This window comes from Bubalus kerabau, chromosome 2 (assembly GCF_029407905.1).
Source record: "Bubalus kerabau isolate K-KA32 ecotype Philippines breed swamp buffalo chromosome 2, PCC_UOA_SB_1v2, whole genome shotgun sequence".
Classification (NCBI taxonomy): Eukaryota; Metazoa; Chordata; class Mammalia; order Artiodactyla; family Bovidae; genus Bubalus; species Bubalus kerabau.
In genome coordinates, this window is record NC_073625.1 from 76,331,776 (window position 1) to 76,350,201 (window position 18,426).

The following is an 18,426-nucleotide window of genomic DNA, read 5'->3' on the forward strand; positions in this document are numbered from 1 at the left end:
CCTTTTCCTATTTGGAACCAGTCTGTTGTTCCATGTCCAGTTCTAACTGTGGCTTCTTGACCTCCATACCAATTTCTCAGGAGGTGGTCAGTAGGTCTGGTATTCCCATCTCTTTCAGAATTTTTCACAGTTTATTGTGATTCACATAGTCAAAGGTGATAGCGTAGTCAATAAAGCAGAAGTAGATGTTTTTCTGGAACTTTCTTGCTTTTTTGATGATCCAATGGATGTTGGCAATCTGATCTCTGGTTCCTCTGCCTTTTCTAAATCCAGGTTGAACACATGGAAGTTCATGGTTCACTTACTGTTGAAGCTTGGCTTGGAGAACTTTGAACATTACTTTGCTTACTTTAATTATGTCATTATCTTGACATAGAAGTCTATAATTGAGCCATAGATCTTTGTTCAGTCAAGGCTATTTAAAGTCAAATAAAATTTTTTTAGGACTACTGGAAAGGAAACATGAACATTTTCCTACTAGTTTTACACCTTGGAATTTGTGGAATGAGAACTGCTGGCAGATCATCTTAATACTAAATGGAGATTGAGAAGAAAGTCAGCTTGGAGATTGAAGAGAAAAATAATGGAAAGAAACCCTATCCAGAGACATCAGTTTAGTCTCTGAATCAAGAAGTCATTTAGCCAAATAGTTCATTTTAAAGTATATGATATCGTATATTAATGAATATATATGGAATCTAGAAAAACAGAACTGACAAACCTATTTGCAAGGCAGGAATAGAGACACAGATGTAGAAACTAGAGTTGTGGACACAGCGGGGGAAAGAGAGAGTTGGACAAACTGAGACAGCAGCATTGAAATATATATTACTATGTGTAAAATAGATAGGTAGTGGGAAGTTGCTGTATTACACAGGGAACTCAACCTGGTGCTCTGGGATGACCTAGAGGACTGGGATGGGGAATGTGTTGGGAGGGAGTTTCAAGAGGGAGGGTATATGTGTGTGCTTATTGGCTAATTCATGTTGGTTGTATGGCAGAAACCAACATAACATTGTAAAGCAGTTATCTTCAAGTTAAAAGTAAATTTAAACAATATATGAGCCAATAACATTTAAAATTTATTTGTCTAAGACATTTTGATTTCAATTTTCTATTATTTTCAGCTGAAAGTTTCTAAATTACAATTAATCTTTCTATGTTTGTCTTGATATATACCTCCATGTTGCTTTCCTCCAAACATCCTGTATGACTTCTTAATACCTATGAGCCTTCTTTATACAAAAATGCCACTCATGATTGGTTTCATATTTATCTATTGAGCTTTTTATTTTTTCTATACTCTCCTCCTCTGTGTTCACTATGCTGAGCTACTTACCTTCTCCCTATTGGCCATCTATTTTTAGAACTTAGTTGCATATATTCATATTCTTACAACTACTGTTGTAACTTACTGTGTTGTACACATTTGTATATATAGCTTGTTACATTTCTTACTTCTACTATTGAGCCTGTGCATCTATCTGGATTAAATAAAAACTGTTTTCCTTAGGTTTTTTTTTTTTTTTTTAATTGAAGTATAGTTGACTTAAAATGTGTTAGTTTTAGGTATACAGCAAAGTTATTCATTGTGTGTGTGTGCGTGTGTGCGTGCATGCTCAATTGAGCAGTCATATCCAACTCTTTGACATCAGGCTGCTCTATCTATGGAATTTTCCAGGCAAGGATACTGGAGAGGGTTGCCATTTCCTACTCCAAGGGGATCTTCACAACAGAGGAATTGCCCTTCTCTTGTGTCTCCTACATCAGCAGGCAGATTCTTTACCAGCTGTGCCACCTGAAAAGCTCTCTTTCTCTCTCTCTATATATATATGTATGTATGTGTGTGTGTGTGTGTGTGTATATATATATATATATATATATATAATATGTGTGTGTGACACGTGTACTTTTTCAGACTCTTGTCATTTATTTATTACAGAATATTGAGTATAGTTCTCTGTGCTACACTATAGGTCTTTATTGGTTATGATTTTATATATAATAGTGTATATATGTTGATCCTAAACTAATTTATCTTCCCCCAACCCACCTTTTCCCTTTGGTAATCATACATTTACTTCCTATGTTTAAAAAAAATAAATAAAAAGGATTCTAGATTATTTGAGAGCAGCCCTACAGAAGTTCTGGGGATAGCTCTACATGTTCCTTTTAGGTAGATCTCAGGTAATTTTTTCACATATTTACACTCATCTGTAGTAAACTAAAGACTCAAAAGGGATCCTCTGTAGATCTCTGGAGAAGCCTCCAGGCTGTGTCAGTCTCTCTTCTTTGGTAAACTGCTTTGCAAACTCAAGTCATCAAGTTTGTGGTAAGTTTGTGGATACTTTTCTCCATATTCTCAGCTCAGGGAGACACTCAGTTCCACCTGTGCTCCCTATCCTTAGTCTGTGGCTGGAAAATACTCTAGAAAGTACAGTGAGCCAAACATTGGATTCTGTTTGTGTTCTGTCTCTCAAAGATGTTTTTTGCCTGCCTGGTACACAGTCCTTGAAAAACATGCTTTATAGTTTACCTCATTTTAACATTTCAGATGAGAGGGTGAATTAATGTTGCTCTATTTTAACTAAAAGTTTAATTAGAAAAATAATTTAAAACAGGAATTAGAAGTTATAAAATCTTTTGGATGTTTGGAACCTAAGATCAGAAAAGTGTTTTCCAAGATATTCTTCAGTGCAAAAATTGCTGGCGTGTTTCTTCTAGTTGTGTCAGCCACCTAAACCCCCATAGTGAGTGATTTTCCAGAGTAACCACTTTATCAGTTTGGAATCCTAGAGAAGTCTACACTGGAGATGTTAGTTAGATTCTCACAACAGTGATTTCCAGAAGGATCCTTGAAAGCTAGAAGACATTGTAGAAGATCTTAACTGCCTGAACACAGCACAACTGTAGAAAACTGATTTAGTATTCTCTTAAAGATATCAGTAGAAAGCCTCTCATTAGTAGATCTAACCCAGAATAATAGTGTAAAATAATTCAGATAAAGGTAGTTCTCAACTTCTCCCCTGTTGGAGAGAACAAATTATAGGCAGAATAATGCCAACTAGACAATGGAAAATTTTGCAATATTCATATTTATGCTAATGAAAGATAGCATAATATTTAACATGTAGTTGGTACTTGATAAATATTGAGGAAATTAAAGAAAAAAATCAGTTCTGGTAAGGAAATAGTTATACAAATTAGTTTAAAGATTCAAGAACTTTTAGAATAAGAAAACTAAAGGCTGTATGATATTCAGCAAAACTTTTGTTTGAATGAAGTAACTCCTTTATCCTTCTTTAGCAGGATATACAAAATGTGCTTTAGTGAAGTGTCACACTGTTTACAAAAGCAGCTTAATCTTTGACTAAATTACACTGAAGAGATAGAAAAACTACGCTACTATGACACATTGTTTTTCAGTGTTTTAAATTTTGGAACTGTTAGCTGTGCTATCACCTTGTGTTTTGTCTTAAATAGCTTAAAGCTAATAGCTATAATATTGCAGTTTGCAAAATGTTTCACCCATGTGAAATAATATTAATGACAGTTTGCGATATTTCAATTCTGATGCCTAATAGAATTAAAATAAAAATAGCAATGACTTATTTCAAGAACAATCTATATTAGTTTTCTGGGAAGGGGTATGACAATTATATATTATTGAACAGGCTTTTGTATACATACCTAAATTATACTGATATCCCTGAATTATGAGTACTTGTGTTCTGTAAACTACAAATTAGAATTTATAAAGGAATCACTCAAATCAATGACTTATTAACTCTGAAGCAGAAAAATCCCAACAGCCCAGGCAAATGGTTAATGGAGAAAATGTGCTATTATCAAGTTGTACTTATTAGCCATTATTATTATTTTGGATTACATTAAGTGGCCAAGATAAAATATATTCACTGAAAGTGCCTAATTTAACTAGATTGTCTTTATTAACAGGGCTCTATTAAGTGGTTTCAGCTGTAATAGCATTTGAGTTCCATTAGGTTTTGAAGTGATTTAGAAATTCAAATTATTTTAAAAAATTAGATGTCAGGGTGCTGGATAATTAGGAAATACCAGGTTGAAGTTGCAAATTTATACTTAGTAGTGAAATTGAACAGAAACATTGGATGTTGTTGAACTACAAACATGGAACTGAGAAAACACTATTAAACCACTTGTTCTTTGGCATGTGCAATGGAAAATATGTAAGCATTTAAACATATTATATCCTTTTTAGTAAGATATAAATACAATAATCAGACTAATGCTGTTATTTGAAAAAGGCAGAAAAGATTATAGGTATTTTACTTGAATCTACATATTGAAGCTGCTAATTACTTTCAGTGTGTAATTTTACCATTAAATTATTAAAATTATGCCAGCTATAAAAAGTAAATAAATGTATAAAATAAGACCTCAGGTGTACTTTTTTGAAATTAATTAATGGTAACAGAATTTTGAATTGATATTAAGATGAAAATTCTGTTTCCTAAATCAGCAGCAAAGAACATGGTAAGAGAGTCATGTTTGTTTGTTTGTTTTAATCTTTTATACAATCGTAAATATTTCCTGTGTTGCTTATATGAAGTCAGCATTCTTTTAGACTTTAAAGATATAATGGCAAGAAAAACAGGCATGATTTCTGTTAGAATATGTAAATTAATACCAACTGGTTACCTTTGTCAAATGCTGTGAGATAAACATCTAAGAAAGAATTAAATAAAACAATTCTAAACAGACTCTTGAAGAAAATTGCAGAAGATAGAATGCTTCGTAACTTAACTCTATGAGGCCAGAATTTAACCTGATACAAAAACAAGACAAAGGTATTATAAGAAAACAGGAGAATAAACACATCTCATCAAAATAGACATTTGTCATTGTTCAGTCACTAAGTTGTGTCTAACTCTTTGAAACCCCTTGGACTGCAGTACATTGGGCTTCCCTGTCCTTCACAATCTCCCAGAGATTGCTCAAACTCATGTCCGTTGAGTCAATGATGCCATCCAACCATCTCATCCTCTGTTGTCCCCATCTCCTCCTGCTTTCAATCTTTCCCAGCATCATGATCTTTTCAAATGAGTCAGATCTCCCCATCAGGTGGCCTAAGTATTGGAGCTTCTGCTTCAGCATCAGTCCTTCCAATGAATATTTAGGATGGATTTGCTTCAGGATTTACAGATTTGATCTCTATCTTCCCCAGAACCACATTTCAAAAGCACTAATTCTTTGGCACTCAGCCTTCCTTATGGTCCAACTCTCACATTCATACTTGATTACTGGAAAAACCATAGCTTTGACTATATGGACATTTGTCAGCAAAATGATGTCTCTGCTTTTTAATATGTTATCTAGGTTTTTCACAGCTTTTCTTCCAGGAGTAAGCATCTTTTAATTTCATGGTTGCAGTCACCATCCACAGTGATTTTGGAGCTCCCCAAAATATAGTCTGTCACTGTTTCCACTGCTTTCCCATCTATATGCCATAAAATGATGAGACCAGGTGCCATGATCTTAGTTATTTGAATGTTGAGCCAGCTTTTTCACTCTCCTCTTTCACCTTTATCAAGAGGTTCTTTGGTTCCTATTCACTTTCTGCCATTAGGGTACTATCATCTGCATATCTGAGGTCATTGATATTTGTCTTGGAAGTCTTGATTCCAGCTTGTGATTCATCCAGCCCAGCATTTTGCATGGTGTACACTGAATATAAATTATATAAGTACGGTGACAATATACATATTTCACATACTCCTTTCCCAATTTTGAACCAGTCTGTTGTTCCATGTCCAATTCTGTTGCTTCTTCTCCTGCCTACAGATTTCTCAGGAGGCAGATCAGGTGGTCTGATAGTCTGATATTCCCATCTCTTTAAGAATTTTCCACAATTTGTTGTGATCCACACAGTGAAAGGCTTTAGTGTAGTCAAGGAAGCAGAAATAGATATAAAAATTTTAAATAAAACCTTAACAAATTGAATTCAACAATACACCAAATTGATTCTATATCCCAAATAAGTGAGGATTATTCCAAGAATGCAAAGATAGTTTGCCATTCAAAGAATGAAAATAGGAATGCATGTGGTAATTTCAATAGAGGCAGAAAAAAATAGTTGATTAAAAAATCTCAGCAATCTGTGAATAAAAGAAAAAATTCTGTCTCATAAAGTAAATCTACTTAATATCATATTTCTGGAGGAAGGCATGGCAACTCACTCCAGTATTCTTGCATGGAGAATTCTATGGACAGGGGAGTCTGGTGGGCTATAATCTCTAAGGTGGCAGAGTCACACAAGTGAAGAGATTTAGCACACAAGCAAATATATTTAATTGTGAAAGAATGAATTTTTCACTTGAAATTAATAGAAAAACATAATATGAATAAGGTCTGAGGATTTAAATGTAAAACATTATTGCAATAGTTGACAAAACTGTACCATGTAGGTGAAGTTTGGTAAGAGAATAGAACTTAACTGTTCTCACCAAAAATAAAAAGAAAATAAAAGATAGTAAAAGAAAAATAAAAAGGATTATGTTAGCTGGTGGGTTTGTCAATTAGCCATTAAAAATTAACTATTAATTAGAAATACTAATTTCACAATGTACTCATATATCAAATCAATGATGATACTTTAAATACCTTGCAATTTTGTATGTCAATTATACTTCAGTAAAAATGAAATTAAAAAGAAAAAAGTAAAAGCCTGATGTTTTCTCCTGAAACTTCTATTCAACATTGCAGTGGAAGAAAAGAAATTTGGTTAAAGGAGTAAAAGTTATTTTCATTCTCAGAACATCATCTATATAGAAATTCTATGGACTCAACAAAAAACTGTTAAAATAGCAAGTGTTTTAGTACTAACAGTAGTTCAAACTAATAGTTTTATGGGGTAAAATATTCATATACTCAAATAGTTTTTGTATACTAGCAAGGAACACTAGGATATCAAAATTAATATTCAATCAAATTTACATCAGTATCAAAACTATTAAATACTTTGGGATAAAAATAATTTAAAAGCCTGCAAAATTATACACTGAAATATACAAATTATTTCTGGGATATATCAAAGAATAAATAAATGGAAATGTATAATATGTTCATGGATCAAAAGTTCAATGTTGTTAAACTGTTAATTTTCTCCAAATTAATGTTTAGACTAATAGCTATCTAAATCAAAATCCTATCAGGCATTTTTTTTAAATAGAAACTGACAAATTGATTCTAGTATTCATGTAGAAATACAAGGATCTAGAACAGCTAAAACAACTTTGAGAAAAATAACAAAGTTTGGCGACTTAAAGATTTTAAGATTCATCAAAAGGCAATCACACTTCAGACAAAGTTATGTAGTGATCTATCTAATCCACTGCTGCTGCTGCTAAGTCGCTTCAGTCGTGTCCGACTCTGTGCGACCCCATAGACGGCAGCCCACCAGGCTCCCCCGTCCCTGGGATTCTCCAGGCAAGAACACTGGGGTGGGTTGCCATTTCCTTCTCCAATGCATGAAAGTAAAAAAATAAAGTGAAGTCGCTCAGTCGTGTCCGACTCCTAGCGACCCCATGGACTGCAGCCCACCAGGCCCCTCTGTCCATGGGATTTTCCAGGCAAAAGTACTGGAGTGGGGTGCCATCGCCTTCTCCGATCTAATCCACAGGTAGCTATAAAAAATTGCTTTTGTAATCTATGTGCTTTGTGCTTAGTCGTTCAGTCAGGTCTGACTCTTTGTGACCCCATGGACTGTAGCCTGCCAGGTTCTGTCTGTGGGGATTCTTCAGGCAAGAATTCTGGAGTGGGTTGCTATGCCCCCCTCCAGGGGATATTCTCAACCCAGGAAAAGAACCCAGATATCCCACATAGCAGGTGGATTCATTACCACCAGAGCCACCAGAGAAGCCCTTATGGAGATTTGTAATCCATATCTCAATCAAAAACCAAGGCTTTGCTGGTTAATGTAACAAACGTTAGAATTGGACTTTCATGTGTGAAATGAGTGCTATTTCTGCATATATGGATGACTGAAGTATCTTAGAGATCCCACCCACCCCCAAATATTACATTAAAGGGGCAAACAATTCTGCTAGGCACATATCATATATTTTTAAGAATGATACTCCAAATTGAGTTCAGTTCAGTCTCTCCATCGTGTCCGACTCTTTGCGACCTCATATACCGCAGAAAGCCAGGCCTCCCTGTCCATCACAAACTCCTGGAGTTTATCCAAACTCATGTCCATTGAGTCAGTGATGACATCTAACCATCTCATTCTCTGTCGTCCCCTTCTCCTCCCGCCCTCAATCTTTCCCAACATCAGGGTCTTTTCAAATGCATCAAATCTTCGCATCAGATGGCCAAAGTATTGGAGTTTCAGCTTCAACATCTGTCCTACCAATGAACACCCAGGACTGATCTCCTTCAGGATGGAATGGATGGATCTCCTTGCAGTCCAAGAGACTCTAAAGAGTCTTCTCCAACACCACAGTTCAAAAGTATCAATTCTTTGGCACTCAGATTTATATTCCAACTCTCACATCCATACATGACCACTGGAAAAACCATAGCTTTGACTGGATGGACCTTTGCTGGCAAAGTAATGTCTCTGCTTTTTAATATTCTGTCTATGTTGGTCATAACTTTCCTTCCAAGGAGTAAGCATCTTTTAATTTCATGGCTGCAGTCACCATCTGCAGTGATTTTGGAGCCCCCCAAAATAAAGCCAGCCACTGTTTCTCCATCTATTTGCCGTGAATTGATGGGACTGGATGCCATGATCTTCATTTTCTGAATGTTGAGCTTTAAGCCAACTTTTTCACTCTCCACTTTCACTTTCATCAGGAGGCTCTTTAGTTCTTCATTTTCTGCCCATAAGGGTGGTGTCATCTGCATATCTGAGGTTATTGATATTTCTCCCAGAAATCTTGATTCCAGCTTGTGTTTCTTCCAGTCCAGCGTTTCTCATGATGTACTCTACATATAAGTTAAATAAGCAGGGTGACAATATACAGCTTTGACGTACTTCTTTTCCTATTTGGAACCAGTCTGTTGTTCCATGTCCAGTTGTAACTGCTGCTTCCTGACCTGAATATAGGTTTCTCAAGAGGCAGGTCAGGTGGTCTGGTATTCCCATCTCTTTCAGAATTTTCCACAGTTTATTGTGATCCACACAGTCAAAGGCTTTGGCATAGTCAATAAAGCAGAAATAGATGTTTTTCTGGAACTCTCTTGCTTTTTCCATGATCCAGCAGATGTTGGCAATTTGATCTGCCTTTTCTAAAACCAGCTTGAACATCTGGAAGTTCACGGTTCATGTATTGCTGAAGCCTGGCTTGGAGAATTTTGAGCATTATTTTACTGGTGTGTGAGATGAGTACAATTGTGCAGTAGTTTGAGCATTCTTTGGCATTGCCTTTCTTCGGGATTGGAATGAAAATGGACCTTTTCCAGTCCTGTGGCCACTGCTGAGTTTTCCAAATTTGCTGATATATTGATACTCCAAATTAAATTCCCAAATAAATTTGTTTAGCTGAGAATGTTGAATACACTGAATGCCTAATGTCAACTATAAATGTAGCAGAGTCCTCCTTTTAAAGCACTGCCTGGTAAGTCTAAAATAAATAAAAGGCATAAAAGGCAAGGTAGTGTTCAGAACACCTAAATGACCAAAATCTGACTTTATATATTATATAGAACAAGATACATTACTTTGTGTACATTCTTACTCATGGTGCTCAGATGCTCAGTCATGTCCAACTCTTTGCTATCCCATGGACTGTAGCCCACCAGGCTCCTCTGTCCATGGAATTTTCTAGGCAAGAATACTGGAGTGGGTTGCCATTTTCTCCTCCAGGGGATCTTCCTGACCTGGGATCAAACCTGCATCTCCTGAGTCTCCTGCACCTGGGAAGTCCACATTCTTACTAATCTTCCCACCAACACTTTGCTGCCAAATTATAATTAAAATATACCTTAGACCAAAGTTTGCCACATTTTTATCATACAAACATTTGTTAATCATTCTTACTAATATTGTTAAACATTCTTACTAATATTGCTTAACAAATGTTTGCATGATAAAAATGGGGCAAACTTTGGTCTTATGTGTGTTTTAATTATAGTTTGGCAACAAAGGGCTGGTGGATGTAAGTCATTTTATCTGCCTTATAATTGACAGCCACAGCTTACCCCAAAGCCTAAGAATTGTACTTAACCAATTAGTCCTCAAATGAATGAATATCACTTTAAAACATTCTAACATATTGAAAACTTCAGCACTCTTCATTCAAATTTTGCAGCTTTCATCACCTCTATTTAACATTTCCAGATAGCTATTCATTTTGAAACTTCAAATTTCTCAGATATCTGTGTGGAAGAGTCCCAAAATAGCAGGATATCTTCATTGTTGTTATTAACTTTCAAATATGTTCATAATAGCAATAAAAGTATAAAAGAAAAAACTTGCCACTTTACTGTATACCTGAAACTGGCACAACATTGTATATTAACTATATTCCAGTAACAATTTAAAAAAAGTAAAAATAAAATAAATTTGCTAGCAGCTTCTGCTTTCTAAAAGTGGGTTTTTGACATTTAACTTTGGAGCCAATTGTTTCACACTTCTTTAAAAAAAAAACTTTGAATGATCTTCTGAATTAAATGCATCTAAAATTTAAACAAGAACAAAGACTCCTCTTAAAAAATTAAGTTCTGTTTAGTAAAATAATTAGTTGTATTTTTATGGTAATTTCCTCTTGCTAGATTATGTTCCTGGTGTATATCTGTGTTTTAAAAATATAGAGTCACACTTTGCCTCCCCATAAGGGCCATGATTATGCATGATCACGTCTGTATTCAGGTTTTACATGCCATTTCTTGAGCCATCACAGGGAGAAGCTGGCAGAAGACATATAGAGCCATACCAGGCTCTCACCTAAAGCCTGGCAAAAAACCAAATGGAAGCAGAAAATAGCCTTATTCAGTGCAATATGGATTATACTGTGAAGTCCTGTACGTGGAGTTGTTTCACACCAAATAACCGAGACCTTTGTAAATGCCTTGAAATTGGGCTGGATTTTTTATTTCCTTTTGTAACCATAACCTTTTTTCTTTTTTTTTTTTTTTTACAAAAAATAATTTTATTGATGTATAGTTGATTTATAATGTTATATTCATTTCCGCTGTACAGCAAAATGATTCAGTTATACACATACACACACACATATATATACACACACACTTTTTCATATTCTGTTCCATTATTATTTGCCACATGATGTTGAATCTGGTTCCCTGTGCTATACAGTAAGACGTGTTGTTTATCCATTCTATATATAATAGTTTGCATTTGCTAATCCCAAGGTACCAACCTATCTCTTTCCCAGTCACCCCTACCCTTGGCAACCACAAGTCTCTTCTCTGTGTCTGCAAACCTTTCTTTTTCATAGATAAGTTAATTTGTGTCATAGTTTAGATTCCACGGCTTCCCCAGTGGCTCAGACAGTAAAGCGTCTGCCTGCAATGTGGGAGACCCAGTTTCAATCCATGGGTTGGGAAGATCCCCTGGAGAAGGAAATGGCAACCCACTCCAGTACTCTTGCCTGGACAATTCCATGGACTGAGTAGTCTGGTAAGCTACAGTCTATGGGGTCGTGAAGAGTTGGACACGACTGAGCAACTTCACTTTTCCCTTTAGATTCCACGTATAAGTGATATTATGGCATATTTGTCTTTGTCTTTCTAACTGACTTAGTATGATAACCTCTAGGTCCATCCATGTTGCTGAAAATGGCAATATTTCATTCTTTTTTATGGCTAAGTAGACTGAGCATGCACTCAGTGTTCCATTGTATTTCTGTGCCATATCTTGTTTATTGAATCATCTGTTGATAGACATTTAGGTTGTATCCATGTTTTGGCTATTGTGAACATTGTTATGAACATAGAGGTGCAAGTATCTTTTTGAATTATAGTTTTGTTGGGATACATGCCTAGAAGTGGAATTGTTTGTAACTCTATTTTAATTTTTTTGAAGAACCTCAGAGATATAATTTTCCCTAGTGAATGCACCAATTTACCACCAACAATGTAGGAGGGTTCCCTTTTCTTCTCACCCTATCCAGCATTTGTTATTTGTAGATTTTTTTAATGATGGCCATTCTGACTGGCTGAGGTGGTGTTTTGATTTGCATTTCTCTAATAATTAGCAGTGTTGAGCATCTTTTCATGTGCCATTCGTGTATCTTCTTTGTAGAATTGTCTATTTAAGTCTTCTACATATTTTTCAATTGGGTTTTTTGTTTTGTTGAGTTTCCTGAGCTGTTTGTAAACTTTGGAAGTTAAACATTTGTCCTTTTGTAACCATACTCTTGAGGCTGGAGGTGATCTTTACTGTCACCTGATGATCACTCTTGCGTCCAAATCTAATTCTCTAGGAAAAGATTAATACTTGGAGGGTAAGACTCCATTGGTATGAAGGGTGAAGAGTTGTCTCTCTCTACTCTTTGGAGAGACAGGTTCTTGAAGTATAACAGGAGGAATTGATGCCCAGGCCTTTCCTCACCATGGATGGGAATGCTGGCCAGATGTGATAGTGATTTTTTACTTTAGTGAAACAGGACAGAAGCTCAGAAAAAACTAAAAATCTGTGGGAAATTTTGTAGGATATGTTGGGCCTTTAGACTCTTAAGGAAGTCATATTTAATATTTTTATTGTAATTAAGTTGTGTGTGTGTGTGTGTGTTTCTCTAAGCTTTCAGTGAAATGTACAGTATTGAAGGAACTGAGGCTTGGCTCTGTGCCCAGAGTAGGAAACCAAGTGCCCTAGGGAAGAGCAGTATCAGGTTGAGGGGATGGTGTTCTGAGACTGTAAGAGAAACTTCCAAAGAAAGGAGAATAGTTTAGAGGCAGACTGACTGCAAGCAGTTGCTTGAGCACACAGGACCGTGTCTCTGACCACTGAGCTTTCACCTTAAAAGGAAATGCTACTCTGATGTTTGGAACCTTTACACGTACACAATTTTTTCTCACCAATTTTAAAACACTTTTAATTTTATTCAGCAATACCTAATTAGATATATTTCTTCTATATTCTGAAGAAGAAATAATACAAAATATAGAAAAATCCTGTGTACATAAAAATTTTTTCCAGGTAAGTATTAATTATAATTGTGGGAAACATCAAACTAATAATGGGAAATTAGGAAAATAATAATAAATTTGTTTGATAGAATAATTGCAACCATTAAAAATGGATTATTATAAAACCTTGGTAAATACACAAGAAAATACTTATTATAAAATTTAACATCTTAATAATAAGCATTTACTTGTGTAAAAATGCAGGATACAAAATATCATTCAATGACAACAGTATGCTTTGGAGGAGGAAAATGACCAGGAAATGATATATTAAAATAATAGGAAGAGTTATAGTAGGATTGTTGGATTATAATTATTTTAATCATTTTCTTCTGGCATCCTGATTATGCTTAATAGTTTTTATAATTAAATTAAAAAAAAAAAGACTTGTCTATCTAGGTATATAGAAAGTTCAGTCAAGAGGCAAATACAAAAAGATAATTGAGGAAATTTGAGTGCTCAGATATGTGAATGGAATAAAGACTTTTCTTTTAACCTGAGGCTGCTCTATTTTGCCAGCTTCCCAGGTGGTTTAGTGGGAAAAAGTCCACCTGCCAAGCAGGAGATGCAGGTTTGATCCCTGGGTCAGAAACATCCCCTGGAGAAGGAACTGACAACCCACTCCAGTATTCTTGCCTGGGAAATCCCAAGGGCAGAGGAGCCTGATGGGCTAGAGTCCACATGGTCACAAAAGAGTCAGACATGCTGTAGCAACTAAACAACAATTAAAAAAAAGCTTTATTCTGCCAGGCAAGCTAAATTACATGATTTACTGAGGTAGAAAGCCAACCCACCATAGTCCAAGATAAAAAATATTTTGCAATTTAGGAATTTTTATTTTTGAAAGACAAATTTGAATGCCTGTTTACAGAGATTTTGTTTTTATCTGCCTCTAATCTAGCATCTCCTTCAACAAGGGAGCAGTCTTCTCTGGGTCCTCAAATTGAAAAACAGGTCAGGGTTCTTGAGTTCTCTTGTAATATCGCCTTTCTCCTCCAGTGTCCTCCCTTTGTGACTGTGAAGAGGAAAAAGATGCACTTTTTATTTATATTTTTCCATTTTATTATATTATTTCACTGATTGTTTTCCAAATAGCTAACAGATAAACATCTTCTGAATATGTTGTTACTGTATTCTATAATAGTAATACAAATTTTGATGTCACCATCAAGGAAGAACATATTCTTGTTCAAATATTTATATTTGGCAGTGTGATGTAATACTAGCCCAATTCTATATTATCAAGAAGAGGGCATGTATTTTTAGGAGTTTTAAGCTTCTTAGTTCTTTTCACTTCACCCTATTTCCAGACCTTCCCTATGGGAAACCCTTCATTTCTCTCTGCTTTACTCTCTTTGTTAGCATCTTCTCTCAGGAAAAGAACTGAGAAAAAGTTTCATTGATCTCTTAAACTATGTAAAAAATTAGTTCTTTATGGAAGATGAATACTTCAAAAAGGACCAAAGCCTTAACTTTTCAGAAAAAAATTTGACCACTGTCAACATTTCAGTTAGATTTTATCTTGAGCGCTGGTAAAGGTTAGAGGGTAATGTATAACATTATATGAACTAGGTTAGGTTTTAAGTCAAAGTACATCCCATCTGGAGTGGAGAAAGATGAGATTTATGTTGTCATTCAGTTCATGTCTTGGCTCTTCCTACCACATGGATGGTGCTGGCTGGCAGTTAGAGCAAATGAGGGAAACACACAAAGCTAACTGGGAACATATGGTTCCTCATTACAAAAAATTAAAATGGAGAGAGCAAGAAAGTGACAGAAGATAATGATATCATTTGGAATCCTGAATTCAACCATACCTGCACATCTCAGTTTCTCTTCCCCAATCATCATAATCATCATCTACATCATAAAGTGTATAGACTGTATGTAAATGTACTGTATATAAAGTGTACTGTATACTGTATATAAATCATCAGACTAAGTACTTTCTGTGAATGTCCTCAATGAAATTTCATAACAATCCAGGGAGAAAAGTTCTATAATTCTCTCTGTAGATAGGAAACAGAGATCAGAGAGTATAGGTGTCACAGATGACATTTCCCAGGGAACAGCATCTTGTATGGACTTCAGCATTCAGGGTGTTTATTAAGGAAGGCTCTTGAGACCAGTCCTTGTAGAAGTGAAGGGAAGAAAGCACTAGTGGGAAGACAGAGAAGTTAAGTGTAGTGCAAACCTAAAAGCCATCTTGGAGTTGTCTCCAGGAGCTCTGGGGCCATAATGCTACTTCAAAGATGTGCAGTTGGGCAAGATTTTGGTTCTTTATAACCCACTTCATTATTTCTTAGTTTTGAGTCATCTAGGGAAGAGGGTGGTACTTGAGATGAGGTGGATCTCTTCACTTGAGACAATTCTTGGAGGGATTAACAGTTGAAAGCTGCTGCCAGGGGGCACTCTCCCCAGATCGGAGTCTCAAGTCCATCACTGAGTGGGGACCTGCATGATATATAACTGTGTCTACCACAGTAAGTGACTAGTTTAGGATTTCACAAGAAGAACCAGGGCATTAATCTTGGCAGTTGGATTCAACAGGTGGATCTCAACTATTAACATCCTGTTGCTTCTTTTCAGCCTAATATTAAGAACTATGTTCTCATTCTTGCAGCTGAGAGAGTCCTGGGTAATATATTACCCTATTTTTAAAACCCTCCTTACATGTATTGTGTTATAAATTCTTTAAAAGTTATGCATTTTGTGTAAGGAAATATAATTGAGATAACTTTGCTGAGGTAGTAAGTTCACTCTCCAAATCCAGGACAAAAATCATTTCCTAGAGACAGCTTTCCTGTTCTTCCCTCCCAAAATGAATCAAGATTTTAAAATAATGTTTTGTGAAACCATCATCATTTCTTTGACAACATTTTTCTCATCATATGATTGTTTATTTACTTGTTAGAGTATTTGGAAATGCTTAACAATTAGATAGCATATTGAAAGGCAGAGACATTACTTTGCCAACAAAGGTCTGTCTAGTCAAGGCTATGGTTTTTCCAGTGGTCATGTATGGATGTGAGAGTTGGACTGTGAAGAAAGCTGAGCACCAAAGAATGGATGCTTTTGAACTGTAGTGTTGGAGAAGACTCTTGAGAGTCCCTTGGACTACAAGGAGATCCAATCAGTCCATTCTAAAGGAGATCAGTCCTGGGTGTTTGGAAGGAATGATGCTGAAGCTGAAACTCCAGTACTTTGGCCACCTCATGCGAAGAGTTGACTCATTGGAAAAGACTCTGATGCTGGGAGGGATTGGGGGCAGGAGGAGAAGGGGATGACAGAGGATGAGATGGCTGGATGGCATCACCGACTTGATAGATATGAGTTTGTGTGAACTCCGGGAGTTAGTAATGGACAGGGAGGCCTGGCGTGCTGAGATTCATGGGGTCGCAAAGAGTCGGACACAACTGAGTGACTGAACTGAACTGAACAATTTACTGAATTGGTGAAGTAATTAATTTTTAAGAACTGATGTTATTTTCATATATTATTTCCCCTCATGTAGGAGAATAAAAGTTGTGGGCCTTTTGGTATAAGGTCCGAATGTGACAATTACCTTTTAGTTATTTTTTCTCAAGCCCCCTTTTAAATGTTAAATTCACAATCTCAATCCTTATATGCTGAAAGATAATGCATTAGTTTGGGAGAAGTTAAATAATTTTTTATTTAAATAAATTATTCATGAAGCAAAAGACATCCTATAACTAGTAACTTTGAAAGTAGTAGAATGACTTTATGCTTACTGAAGGGAAGATTGGTAAAATAAGAATATTAGGGATTAGACCAAAAACAAAAATCAAATCATTTTCTGGTTACATAGGCATTAGATTCTTTGTTAACAAGTTTCAATAAAGTTGGTTGTCTGTTATAACATGTCAGGTTTAAAATCTAGCATCTCTCGAGACATATGGAATGCACAAGACAGGTTGATATTACTACTTTTTAAGAATGACTTCAGAGTTTCCTAAAACCCTTTACGTCAATGGGGGTAAAAATGATTTCAAACTTTTGACTTTTGAACAGGTTATCTCATTTGGATAATCGTTTGGATTCCAGGTAAATAATTAAGGAAAATAACATGGAAAAAAATGATATAGGGTAATACTGAAGTATAATTTACTGGTGCTGGTAAAAGTTTTTAAAAAGTAGATTCATCATAAATTGCACTTATAATTGACAACCTGAGATCCAGATAACTAGATGGATATGGAGGCTTTATAGGTTAGTATGACAGGTATAAACTTGAAAAGTTTGAATCCCACTGAGGCAAAACCAAAGTGTTAGAAAGACAAAAGTGAAATAAAATGGGTAAAAAGAGAGCTTAAAAGCTAATAACATAAAAACAAAAACTTGAAAGATGACATTCTTCAAAGGGTGCATAAACTGTAAAAATGTATTCATGTAACCGTTTTTCCCAATAAAATATCATTAACTTTTTATAAGTGCAAATAACACATAGCACATAAAGTTATATATATATATATATATATATATATATATATATATATATGTTTATAAGGAGCTATTGTAGAAAATGTTTAAATTACCTGACTAGTAGTACTAAACTTTTCACTTTCTAATTCTTGGACTCTTTATTTAGCAAGGACAGGTACCTTTCAGTCATCTGGTCAGCTAAACCCTACCTGAATTAATCTTAAAATTGACTCAGACCAGCTCAGCTAACCAAACCTGAAAGCACAGGAAAAAATAAGAAAAGTTAGTTTTCTGCAGTAGTTCCTAGCTTCAGGGTTTTATGTTTACTTGGATTAGGAGAAAATATTCCTTATTTTTCACTCTTTAGTTCGGCCTCTCAGTATTGTCCAACTCTTTTGTAACCCCATGAACTGCAACACACCAGGCTTTCTTTCCTGTCCATCACCAACACCCAGAGTTTGCTCAGACTTATGTGTATCGAGTCAGTGATGCCATCAACATCTCATCCTCTGCAATCCCCTTCTCCTTCTGCCTTCAATCTTTCCCAGCATCACAGTCTTTTCCAATGAGTCAGTTCTTAGCATCAGGTGGCCAAAATATTGGAGTTTCAGCTTCAGCATCAGTTCTTCCAACGAATTTTCAGAACTGATTTCCTTTAGGATTGAATGGTTGGATCTCCTTGCAGTCCAAGGGACTCTCAAGAGTCTTCTCCAAAACCACAGTTCAAAAACATCAATTCCTCAACACTCAGCTTCCTTTATGGTCCAACTCTCACATCCATACATGACTACTGGAAAAACCATAGCTTTGACTAGATGGACATTTGTTGGCAAAGTAATGTCTCTG